Source organism: Pararge aegeria, chromosome 8, assembly GCF_905163445.1.
Source record: "Pararge aegeria chromosome 8, ilParAegt1.1, whole genome shotgun sequence".
NCBI lineage: Eukaryota > Metazoa > Arthropoda > Insecta > Lepidoptera > Nymphalidae > Pararge > Pararge aegeria.
In genome coordinates this window covers 15,737,166-15,749,723 of record NC_053187.1, presented here as the reverse complement: position 1 = coordinate 15,749,723, position 12,558 = coordinate 15,737,166, and positions in this window count along the sequence as shown.

The window sequence follows — 12,558 nt, the reverse complement described above, 5'->3', positions numbered from 1 at the left end:
AATATTACCTATTATAAGTTGCATTAGTCTTGTGAAAAGTAATTTTCTATAGACTATAGTGAGCTATATCTATGTATATCTTTATGAGAATTATCTTAAATGGAATATTATATTATTACTTCTGTCGGTACATATTGATTTTTAATATTTTATATTGTGATAAATATATTATAATGTTATATTACTTTTAGCATAATGTTAAAGGGACCAAAATAAATAAGTTTTACATTATCAAAACTATGTGTCTTTTTCAATATTCCCAAAAAAGTTACCTTTTACTAACCCTGAACGGGTGCTTCCAAGGTATTATATTTTAAGCCAACATTGTTTCATCATCTATAGGCAAATCAATTTACAATATAGCCGCTTATCTAAATGAAGTCAAGGAGTTAACTGAATCATCAAGCTCTTCTTAATGCGGAACGAGGTCAAGGTCTTGATTCGTATTTTTTGTTACAAGATATGACTTATGTTACACGAAATAAATAACAGTAAGTGAAAAAGTGCATGTTACCTCGATTTCGTGTTTACTAATGAACGAAGACATGCTACTTACCATTTACTGAAAAAATGGTAATGTGAAGCAATTGTATGAGGTTAGAGTAATCAATTTTTTCTTTCATTGAAGATGCTGTTGGCCTCATGGCATTGAGCAGTCGGACTGAAATACATCCAAAAATAATATTGTTGGCTACAACATTGATCGACATTAGATAATAGGAATGAAGTCTAAAAAGAAAGAGACGCTTCCTGGTACTAATTTAATTGCTTTTAAAATAACTGTAGTGTTACACTTATAAGAATTATGTGGTGCTTAAATTTTTGGTATCCTACCAAGTAATAAATCAGATGATACTAGAAATTAAATGTTAGGGAAAAATAGTTTTTTTTGAAAAATGTTTATCAAGGAAAGAGTATTAAGGAGAAACTTTACATTGTATAAAAAACACCGAAATTTGATTTTTCGTACTTTTGAAGTTCAGACTGAGGTCGGCAATCATGAATAAAAATTAATTAGTTAAAACTTGTGAATAAATAGGAACATAGTTTTCTTAATAACTTTATTCATTGAGTTTGATAATGATAAGGTAAATAGCAACAATACAACTAGTTCTTCCTTATGTTGTACAAAAATCGTTGATTAAAAGTTATACTTAAAATATCTTTATAATCATAGGTCACTGATACCAGGTGGTAACAATGACTTATGATTAAGACATTTCACTCAATCAGGTAATCGAGTTCACCGTGAACCAATGTTAACGTTGGTATTTTGCCAAAACTGATTGCGATGTATTGAATATTATTTTTTAGGAGTTCCGAGCCAAAATATTGTTCAGGAAAACAGGTCATCGACACGACTTCTTCTCTTAGTACTCACAACACAAGGGCTTGTATACCCTGAGACAATTTTTGGCAAACCTAATGTATCTTTGTCAAATACCTAGTGATTGGAGGGGGCCAGATTTGGCAGGTGTACTCAAGTTCAATGTTTTGGGTAATTAGCTTTGCTTCCTACGTGTGTAAGTGCGAAATTAGATTGAGTAATTTTAGAACTTTCTGTCAACTGTTTGGTAATTTTGCAAATATTTAAACAAACTGCGAGCGGAAGAATTTTTGAAGGTGAACACAGAAGATGCTTGGAGTGCCTCACAGAAACTGAAGGTTTAAGGTGAATTAAGACGTCAGCAATTCGAATGCATAGCCTATATACATTTGCGTAAAAGATAATGCAATATAAATTATTTTTGACCTTAAATACAGTTATATTCTTTATTGGCTGATAATTGAGATTTATGCTAAAATTAAGTTTCCAAATAACCCACGACAAAACATCAAAATATATGAAACTTGATGTAAAAAAAGCAAACTTAGTAAGTATGTTTGTTTTAATAATTGTTCTTGATATTGATATGAACGATGCGTAGGTTAAGCTTACTAGCTTAGAATTTTCATTAATCCGTTTCAGTTAGCAACAAAATTGACCTTAGAAATAACTCGAAAAAAATCAGTTGTGAATACATTTGGCATCCTCTACAAGTTCAAGGAGTAAATGCTTCAGAAACACTCCTTAATTTACTGATACTGCTAAGATTACGAATGCCATAGTAAAGCTATATTTGAATTTGATCTGCTTAATATCAATATTCGTAGGTACTTCTTAGACTAAATTCAGCTCAATCGTTAAGCTAGAAGTTGACTTTTGGTTGATTGAATTTAGATTGGAGAAGAAACTCGAGGATTGGATTTTTACATATATATTTCCTAAATTGAGCTGCCCTTAAAATATTTTGTACTGTAACCCTTGAAATAGGTGATATTTTCTGTACGTAATCTGGAATAAAATTTGGCTAATACAATTATCACCTTGGCAAAGGTAATTAAATTATATTTGGATTGGACCCAAACCTTCGACCTTGTCAATTGCAATAAATACCTTCACAAAGACAAATAGAAATTCCGATGGTTAGTTGATTATAATCATTGTTCATTTCGCATCTTTTTTTCTAATACAGGAGACCATATTTTTTACGTTAAATTTAGACCGGTCTGATCCTTGAATTAAGTATAATAATCACGAATAAGAAATTTTACGTTATATATAACGTTTTATGTTATAAATAACGGGGCCACCATAACGAATTCCATCTCTTACTTGCAATAGATTCCGTGAAATACTTTCTTAGTGCACCCATGTAACTTTCAAGGAATACGTCGCCTTGACTTAAGGTTTCTGTCTTTAGAGAGTAAGCGTTGTCTGTCTTCTGGTTAAAACTGTATTTTATTTCTAAATTAAGCCGTTTGAATATTTCATGACTTAGTTTTGTTTGCCATGTATCTGCAAATAACCCTTCGTATAACAGCATCGCTTAAAAATATATGATTAACTTACGAAAAGTGAATTTTGAAACTTTTATTTTAATTATTTGTTTAACTTTAATGTCAAGTCAAGATATCAAAACACTAAGACGTAATTAAAAAAATATATATATTTGGCGTTTCGTAAAATTAATGTTTGCTATGAATGTGAATATAGTGCAAACGTATTTTATATTTAGTAACTAACTTACTATGATTATTCTGAATAGTCCACTGTTATGGATTATTGATCACAATAAATTTTACATTTTTAGCAAGTTACCAATCGAGTGGAACGTTACACCTGATTGGTAAGACATTAAAGTTATGATGGACAACGACGTAAAAAAGGTAGTAGCGAAAATGCAATAAAAACATGTACTTTTTCATGCCGTAAGTTTGCTGAATGGTTTCCTACTGTTAGTTAATAGTCGAATTATTGACTAATAGTAGGAAAACATTTTGCGTATACGTACCTAACTTAACCTTTTATTGCTGAACAATTAAGGTTAAAACTGACGTCAAATAGTCTAAAACAAAAATTCAAGCACTTCGTTAAAGCACTACATTAAACCTAAAAATATACTGGTAGCCTAATATAAATGTCTGCAATACTTTATTCCCTCAATTTCAGTTTGGCCTTGTGAGTCAACCGCTTTATTAACCCGGTCAAGCAAAATTTTCTGGTGACCTCCATATCGCATACATTCCATGTTATTTGTATTTCACATTTTAAGAACAAGAACTTTGTTTTACCAATTAATGTAATCTTCAGGCATAATAGGAATGTTAACAAAGTTACCTTGCGGTTAGGTTTGGTCATTAGTAATTTTTAAAATCCCGTAACTTGCCACTAATTGTCTAAGTCTATAATGATCGAATTTTAGAGTATTGTATATACTTGCTTCTTTTTGCTCTTGATTTTGAGCACGTGGAATTTGAAGTGAAGTGCGCATTACGTTTATCAATTTTCATGCCAAGTCAACCATCATGTGACTTTGTAGATGATTAATATTTTGAAAAACACAACTGTGCCAACTTTGGGAAAACTGGGAAAGAAAACATATACTAATTATTATGCCCTGTTCCCTGCTCAGGATCCAGAAACAGAGAAAAAATATTGTTATCATTTAACAATGATTATATTGTCAAGTGTGTTTAAGAAGTACACTTACTTGTTTTTTACGTGTTTATTCTTTTTGCTACGTATTATAGACTCAACACGAGCATTCTTCGATGTTTTGAAAATAGGCCATAAAATTGGCGTACACACTTTTACAATATGATTAACATGGTTAACGTGGTTTCGTCGGACCATACCAGCTCTCAAACTGAATCTAGCATCCGTAGAGTCAAGATCTCAAAAATATTATGATATATATTATATAGTTAGGAATAAACAAATTCTATTTGATTTTGATTTCATTTCTAAGCGGTTGAGTTTTTTTTAGAATTTCTTTAATCGTTGAGATAACTTTATGTAATCCATTGTTCCATACATTATCATAGAATTCACTGATATTATTACCGAATAATTGTGCTTAGGTAATTACCGACATATTTTATTTTAGATTTTACATTACAATAAAAAAAATAAACATATCAAAAGACAATTACAATAAATACTGGAAAGTTATAAGTTGCACTAACCGCTGCGTTGTTTTGTGATCTAACTAAAAAAGTTTAACATGGATGATACCATTCCGTTAATGGAATGCCCTTCCAGTTTCGGTTTTTTCTACCACCTATAATAATGTTAGTGAAAAGTATCTTCAGGAATATATACCAAAGGTGCGTAAGCGTTAGTAGACGCGATCGTTAAGAAACCTCGTGCGCTAGAAGCGTTTCTGCATTCCTCCAAAGATCATTTATAATAGATATTTGACTGTCCACCGAGTGACCGGCATACCTCGCTGGATTCCAGGCTATTTATAATCAAGCACTTAGGTCGGCTCGTTCCGGCTGTCGTAGTGAATATTTTCATAACAGACACTATTATATGTGACATGGTTGTGCTAGAAAAACAATTTAAAGTTAATTTATAAAATAGTTAAAACTAATAACAAAAGTTTTCCCTCATTGAAAGCTCACATTTTGTTAGCTTTCAAGCTGTTATTTAAAAAAAATTCATCATGTGAAACTATAAGCAGATGAGTCAGATAGTATAACTCTGTTTCCTAATAAAGTTTGTAACTTAACATATTCGTAAACTAGAATTTGTAGTAGGTTTAAGACTTTTTCACAGAAGTATTTAACTTATACATAACTTAATCAGGTTTTTGATTGTAAATGATTATCAGCCACGGCTCCTAAACATTTTAACCACCACAAGTACAGCTATTCTCTCCTTTAAAAATGTAGATCTCAAAAAAAATATCAAAACAATAGTTTTTTTTATATTTGACGTATTCCAATGTCAGTAGTAGAATAGTAGGAAAATAACACCTAGAATCACCTGTATGTCTTAGATCATAGTGGCTCTAGGTGCTCTATTGCTAATTTATAGGCATAATACCGCCTTTCCGCAGTACCACAATTGCTGATAGTAAAGTATTCGAAGACATTGGTCTTGGATCGGTTACTTTTTCGAAGGATTTAAAACTCACGTAAAGTTAAGAAGTTATTAGACTAGGCTAGGATTTGTGACATGAGACCGTAATAAAAACTAAGCGAGCTATCTTTGCGGTAGTTAAACTACGGTTAAAGATCAAAGCGAGTGTTTTATTTACGGGACGAAGTATGTACCGGCCCGTCGTAACATTTGCATGGAAAATGCCAGTAATATAACTAAAACTAAAAACTGCCGGTAGCTGGGCTCTAAAAACATCAAAACAATGGAAATTTTTAGGTGGTCTCAATGGAGGATGAGAGAATAATGTTATGTATACTACAAGCGTAAACGCCCTCTCATTTTTACACACGTAGAAAAAGCAATAAGCTTGCAGATCCATTCAGATGCTCTAAAAATATTATATCTACGCATTCACCCCGTGCGAGTGTCATCAGAAGATTCCACGGACACTTACGAACTGCTTTTCTCCTGGTTTCGCAATCCACGACAAATAGATTCCAGGAAAATCTATGGATATTGGATAAGAATTTAACGGACATTCTATATTTCAAACAATTGTAGCTACGAGTACATGTACATTTATACAGACCTAAGTCAGTTCACACCAATAGCCTATAAGAGTAGTAGAGGGTTTGCCTATAATCACCACGCTGGGCAAACGGGTCGCATTAAATCGTAGTAATAGCATAGAGGACTTTCCGTTACATCCGAGGATTTTCCGTTACATCCCCTAGTTAATTAATTTTGATTGATGCATAATTTTTTATTTAAGATTAGAAATTAATATTGAGATCTGACTTGCGATGGAAGCAAACTTATCAGTACTCCAATTTCTTCTTGTATTTTGCATATTTACATTGTAAATGTTCAGGGACCCTAAATCACTTGGCAGTACCTTTGCTCTTGTCTGTTTGCCTTCAAACAGACAAGAGCAAATTTTGAAATTACAAATTACCCTAGACCTACTGATAAGGCCGCACCGCTCGCTATTACTCCAGAAAGGTTTCGTATCAATTTCCGCTGTATTTTTTTCAACAAGAGTGTTCCTAATTTCTTTTCAGTGTTAGTTTTGGCGATACTTATAAGCCTGTGTCTCTTATCAAATATCCTAAAAGGATATTTTATAAGAGACAACAGCCTCCTCAAAAATTTGCAAAAAGTATTTCTGTTCGAAACGGTTTTATTTCAAAATGGTCACTTTCAAATATCATATAGATCTCATGAAGATTTTATGAAGAGTTTCGGTAAACTCTTCATAAAATTACAACAAATCAACCGTAATTGCTGCTATTACATAAATATGCATTGTTTACGAAGCACACAACATTTCATCAACAAATGTAAACAATTAATGAAAGGGTTACGCAGATGTATTTAGCATATCGGTATACACCCACATTTTCTATCCCCGTTACTTAATATATCTTTATCATATTTTTCGCGACTAGAAGCTAGCTTAATACAAAAAATTATTTACTTTTTAGTTAGAATTAAATTTATTACAGAAGTAGTTTTTTTTTGTCAGAAATGCACATTATTTTGTACATCGATTTTGTTTTGACATTTTCTTAACGACGTTTTCGAAGTTGAGCCATATCATCTACATAGTTTTTTTTAAATTCGTAAATATAATCGAGAACTCACTAAATACGAGTAATGGTCGGTTACCTGGTTGGAGATACTGGTACTTTATAGCAGCCCTGTAGAGTTGCCTTGTTGGCCGTTTGCCAAAATGACACGAGTCGTAGGAATGTACGGGTTATATCGACATCACACTGAAATGTTAATGACAACGTTGAAATGGGAACATTTTTGAAGACCTCCCTATTGGAATGCAGATGCTAATGAATAAAGCTGGCCCTGGTTTAAAATTTAGATATTTTTATTCAATCCATACTAATAAGATTGTGAAAGTGTGTCTGTTTGCGACCTATGCTCGACTCAACCTTTGAACCGATCATAACCGATATTTGGCACACATGTAGCTGAAACCAACATAATTGCATATGCGGATGGAGATACGATAATATTTAGCTCAAAAAAGCTGCTGGTAATGAATATGCATCGTCATAGAATACATTTTACTCCGGGGAAATCGAAGGGCTCTTTTGGTATATTTAAAATCCGAAATAAACGCAGACGAAGTTGCGGGCCCAATAGCTGAAAATAATTTTATAAACATTTTGGCCTTGGTTAAATGACTGTGAATGTAATGATGAAAAAAGACTACGTATGGGGTGCAGTTGTGCAATTATGTGTTGTGTTTTTGAAGTTCACACCTGATATTCCGGTGGTAATGAGACGTGTGTAGAAGTGTCTTTTGGAAGATATGTGTTGTCTTGTTACAACAAGTCCATGCAAGTGAGAAGAGGGTGTGGAAGGCAACAGTGCATATAAATTTTATTTTTTACGACGTCCTTGGCGCCTTGTAGGCTCGATCGCTGCAGGGGCATGTTGGAAATTTGAATTTTTTTAATTTTGTCTGGTCTGGCTTCAGCTATGGCTACTTTCCACTAAGCCACTTAGCGTCCCGGTACGACGTCGCGTAGGAACGATTATAGGTTAATATAGCTTCCATACCACTAACAGATTAGCCCGTTATCACCGTAGACTGCATAATCGGTTACCAGCAGTGCGATTGCAGTCAAGGCCATCTTTGAGTGTAATTAAAAATGGTATACACTACACAGATGCCTGTTTTTTGCGGAGTATAGCAAATTCAATTCACTGATCATTGCCAAACTCGTCCTTGTCGGTGCTTGTGATATATTTACATAATTCATAATTAAGATATTGTTCGATAAAACAAACATAATCATTCGCTCTCACACAGTCATAAATGTATTTTTTTCGTTAAACGTACGTTAAACCGAGTCAATGACCGGAGCGTTGGCGACGACATTAGTAGGTAATAACTGGACACATCATTTGATTATTTTTATTGGATAGAAACTGCGTAGCACTTGACAACTAATTTGATTCGTACTTCGTCCTACGCTATTTAACCTCCATTTATTTTAGCAGTTGCCTGCTGCTTTGTCTTTTCAGAACTTCTACCGGGACAAGAATTTCTCTCACACTCATAATAATTTGTCCTAGTTATTCCAAACTTGTCTGTCGTAGTTCTGTCAAAATGGGATTTGCTGTTGATGAGTCCGGATTAATAACGCACGAAAATATATAAGCCTTTTTTTCTGATCCCTTGTTGTGACAAATAGTTCATATGTAAAATAAGCATGCTTCTGAAGAAACTATAAACGTCAATATTAAGCTATCGTATCGTGTGATATTTACGTTGTTAAGAAGAAGAAGAAGACTTTATTGCACATACAAATAGAAAATCAGGTTAACAAAAAACAAACGATAATGCAAAACATATGCACAAAAGCGGCCTTATCGCTTGTTAGTGCTCTTAATAAATTCATGGTGACACATATAATGGAGAAAATAGTTATAAGGGGCAGTTCAAATATAAGATCATTATGCCGTTATCTTACATAATGAGAAGAGGCTTCCATCACTTGTGCAATTGCAGATCTAAGCGGAAAAACGAACAGATTGACCAAAACAACAAACAATGTGTGACAAAGGAGTGAGATTATAGGATGATCGATGGTTCCTATGATTTGAATTTGGAATTCCTTGAACTATTTAAATCCATCGTGTTCAACGTTTAGTTATATGAAATCTGTCATACTCGTATGTTTATTGGGTGTGAAGGTGACCATTTAATATATTGATTGCGTGACATGAAAATAATGTTCCTGCATCTTTCACAAGATATATTTCGGTTGTTAATGATATTCACAAATCAGTATCTAATGAACAGATAAGTAGACTGATATATAAAAGGTCATACATAAGTATTAGTACGGCAGTTTGGAAATGCGTCCTTAAACTGACTACATTTTTTACTTTAACTTACTTTTGCATTCATAATATCAGCCATATAAACTACTCACACAGCAAATAACTGATATCATATCTCTCTTAAAGATGCCCGTTTAATATTGTCAAAAAAGGATAAATACTTTAAAAAATCTAATTATAAAGCACGTATTTCACGTAATCTTTAGGGAAATTATATATATATTATTTTTTAAGTGTTTCTTTTTTGTTTCAACTTTAATTTGATTTATTCTTTATGTTTAATTTAATTCCAAGTTGTGTACACATACTTTGGGTTATGCCTTAAAACAAAATTTGTGATTACCTGTTTTGTGTACCTACCTAATAACAATAAACAATAAACAACAATACAATAAAAACTATTCTAATAATTTAAAGCTGAAGAATTTGTTTGGTTGAACGCGCTAAGCTTAGAAACTTCACTTCAACGTTCACAGATATTTGTGTCACAGTTTTTGTTAAATGTTGATACCGAAACCACTGCATGCAAGAGTAACAAATATCTAAACATAACAAATAGTTCGAAGCGGTAAATACCAGACTGGTGGAAACGGTGACCCAATTTGACGGACAGTCATAAGTTTGATGCAGACTGGTCCTCATCATGGCGACCTACATTTTATTCGCAAAACAAATATTTCAAGGGTACATCATGAAACATATAAATTAGTGATTCAACGCACAGAATTAAGAACATACAGAAACCGTGTACACGAATTATACCAAAAACCACTCCACTTTAGTAGTGTTTTTCGAACAGGTGGTCACTTCATACCATTTATCGGTAGACGGTAATTATTTTACCTCTAATGTTCTTAACGTTTATCAGTAGGGGAAAATGGGAAACGTTTGTTATCGAGAACATTCATTCATTCTGCAGGTATGAAGTGAGACGCACACTGGACGTTTCTACTATTTTTGAAAACAATGCACTGCATGCAGTGGCGTGCGCAAGGCTTGTGACCAGGGTATGCACGAAAGACGGCTTCAAATGTTAAAATCCTTTTCCTATTATAGGAGAGTTATATTTGAAAATATTGGGTAGGAATTGCTTTTACGCATGTATGGAGTGCAGGCCACTGACTGCAATAATGGCTGAATAAGGATTCTGAATTTTCTAATTCTCTGGATTCACGGAACTATAAACTCGCAACTGAAAATTTTGGCTAAGGCTGATAGTTTAAGGCCATATTTCAATCAATCAATCCATATTTCTGCGTCCACTGCTGCATATTGGTCTTTTCAAGAGCCTGCTTAAGCACACGATCCTTTAACTTCCTTATCCAGGCATTTTTTGCAACCTCTTTGTGGTCATTGCTTTATCGGGCTGGAAGTTTTCCTATGTAGAAAACTAACGCCTATAAATTAAGCTACACTTCGCAGGACATGCAAGGACCTGGGGCATAGATATTAAGGCTAATGTGTCTTTAAATACCTCGGCAACCATATCTTTCAGACCAGAAATCAGCAATGCATGGCGATACTTTGTAAACTATTTATAAGAAGTATCTTTACTGTAACGTTTCATAATTTCTTGAATAATAGTGGCAAATGATCAACCAGAGTTATTATGGGATAACCTTGTTATCCCATAATAACTCAAGACCCATAATAACTCAAGACTCATTTCACAAGATTATATTTCCTTAAATGGCATAAAAATAGGATCTAAATAACCACTAGATCCCAATATCAACATAATGTCTCCTTCACCTATTCATTCGATACATCATAGCATATTCAACTTCATTTCCCTACTCCAGGCATTCATATTAAGTTCAACAGCATCGTGGATTCAATATGTCCTCCTTCCTCTTAGTACAGGAAAAAGTCTTTATGGTACTATTATCTCTTATTGAAATAATGGTAGTTGCGAGCCCCAACTCACGCATCGCAATGGAGGACTCCTACCCGAGCGAGGACTAGAAACAAGTCGATTATTGAGCCAGGTTTGATCGAATTTGGTTACGAAATAAAATTATGAGGTCCGATTTTCTCTCGATATTACGTTCTAAATTGTTGTTTAATTAGCGAGAAGGGTAGATTCGTTACAATACTTACTAATAAAAGCTCTCTTTACGAATACTGCCTCTTTTTAACCTGCCTGAAGTAGTTGAGCGCAGGTCTACAATAACATAATAAAAAATATATGACCCGTCTGCCAGTAAAAAAAAGCTGGCTAGTTGATGAGTGAAAACTTGGAATGCGCCGCCTATAAACATTTTTATGTTCGGGTCTTTTAGTGTTATGTAAGCGTCTTATGAAATGTGTAGTGCAGGAATTTCACATAACTAACGTGGGTAAAATTACATTAGTGTGTTTAATTAGGTTAAAGAAAATAAGAGTTAAACGTGTATTGTTAAACTTTTTGTGTAATACTTTGAAAAGTAGGTGTAGGTCAGAAGTAAAATAGGGCGAATTGGAAGTTTTAAATTGTAAATTCTACTAGTTATTAGTTATCTCTATTACTTAGAGATAACGCGTAGAATTGTAGACTTTTCAAAAATAAACACAATTGATGTCGCATAGGAAACATTAAGTACCGCAGGAGGAGGCAGGGGACAATTATCTTCCCGGTGAAAGGATAAAAATTTAACTTCTCCCACACTTTGTCAACTCTCAGAGCACTGGCTCTCAAGTGGAAAAAATATCCAAATAATATATGTATAATAATAATACCCCCGTCTGTTATATTACTTAGATAGAGCGAGACATATATTATTTAGATAGAGCGGCAACTTGACGGCACGTTCCTTGGGTGCCCTACGTACTACGTACGACAAGCGATATAATTAACTTGTCCACCTGCTAAAACACGGTAACATGGAATATTAGAGGTTTACCCCGTTTATTATTACATCATATATCGAACCTTTTCTGAAAGTCACCAATTTTTCTACAGTGATAAGTGACATTTAAAAAGGATGTTTAAGAGTTTATTTTAAGAAGAAATTATTTTTATTTTAAAGACCTGAAGTAAGGGCTTTAAATGTTGTTTCTTGTATTTTCACAGAAACGCAATTTCGTCTTTATTTCAACTACCCATTGAAGGGAGTATTATAAACATTATTATATATTTATTTATTATTTATTTATTTAATAGCCCTGAAAGTGATAGCGATAATCACAATCGTGTGGTGGAAGTGATATACTTAATATTTTTTTCCTCGATTTAGCAATAGCCAGTTCCTAATCACCTCGCACTCAATAGCGAATGT